Source organism: Lynx canadensis, chromosome B1 (assembly GCF_007474595.2).
Source record: "Lynx canadensis isolate LIC74 chromosome B1, mLynCan4.pri.v2, whole genome shotgun sequence".
Classification (NCBI taxonomy): domain Eukaryota; kingdom Metazoa; phylum Chordata; class Mammalia; order Carnivora; family Felidae; genus Lynx; species Lynx canadensis.
In genome coordinates, this window is record NC_044306.2 from 53,059,912 (window position 1) to 53,061,348 (window position 1,437).

At 39.7% G+C, this 1,437-nt stretch overlaps 1 non-coding gene across 1 annotated transcript; it reads left to right on the top strand.

Annotated features, from left to right (window-relative positions):
• Window positions 1-281: 281 nt before the first annotated feature.
• LOC115513225 lies at window positions 282-413 on the top strand. Its single transcript, XR_003968630.1, has one exon. It is a non-coding gene; the product is annotated as a small nucleolar RNA SNORA72 (small nucleolar RNA).
• The last annotated feature ends 1,024 nt before the right edge of the window (window positions 414-1,437 follow it).

Sequence of the window (1,437 nt, forward strand, 5' to 3'; positions counted from 1 at the left end):
AAGGGTTTTGGTCACTCCACATTCTTAGCACTACTTGGTATTGTCAGACCTTTATACTTTAGACAACTGGATGGTGATCTAGTGGTCCCTCAGGGCAGATTAATATAATTTCCCTGATCACAAATAAGGTGAGGTATCTTTTTGTATGTTTATTGGTCATTTAGGGTTCCTCTTATTTTTTTTTTAGCTTTGATTTTATTTTATTCCTCTTTTGATAAGTATCTAGTTAAGTCATTTGCCCATTTTTTTTCTACTGACTTGTCCATGAAGAATAATTTGTACTGGGAATATTCTTACTGTTCTGATTTTGTAATGATCAGGGCAGGCTAAACGTTCAGTATATTAAGACCAGGTATGTGTCCCCAGACCTAGTTCTTTCCCTAGGCCTGGTTTTATAAATGCTGGTGACAAACCAAGTCTGATTTATATGATGCACCTTATATGGGAAATGTCTGTGACTTAGAGTATCTGCTCATCCTAGAGAAATGACCATACAGCTAGTGTAAGATAACCATTGGAAGATAACCATTGCTAATTTGATGATTATTACTGATGATTTGATACTGAGTGAATTATAAAACTATTGAGTTTTATTTTCTAAACAAACAAACAAACAAACAAACAAAACTTTACAAATTATGGGATTGTCCAAGATGGCGGTGTAGAAAGATCCTGAATTCATCTCCTCCTACGGACACACCAAATCTACAACTACATATGGAATCATTCCTGCTGAAAAAGAACTGAAAACTAACTGAACAGCTTTCTCCACAAGAGATAAAACGACTGCATCTAGATTGGGTAGGAGAGGCAGAGACACTGTCTCTGGCAAAACCCTACCCCTGGCTCTGTGACACATAATTGGAGGGATCTCACTTCTAAAGCCTCTCCCTGAGGAGAGAGGGGTTTGTGTCACACATTGGGCACCCCAACCCTTGAGACCTGCGCCCAAGAGACCACGTTCTCAAAATGCCTGTCTTTGAAAACCAATGTAGCTTACATCCAGGGATCCTGAGGAGCTATGGGATCTGAGATACTTCTTTTGAGGGGCTCGTGAATGGACTCACTTGTCCCAGGAACCAGTGCAAAGGCAGCAGTTTGAGAGATGATTGGATTTTATGTGATGGTGATTCTGTTGGTCATATTAAAGAGTCTACTGGAGGAGTAGGGATTAATTGGGATTTTTCTTGGAATGGAATGGAGTGTAACATATTTTTGTGCTCTTCCCCCACCTTGTTAGTGAAGCTGGGCATGTGAGGATACAACCATGCTAAAGCCAAGGGCGTGCCCCACCATCTGTGCTCATTCATTGAGTTGAAATTTCTCTTCATTCACTTCTTTTTTTTTTTTTTTTTAAATGTTTGTTAGTTTGGTTATTTATTTATTGAGAGAAAGAGAGTGTGAGTGAGCAGGGGAGGGGCAGAGAGAATCCCAGAC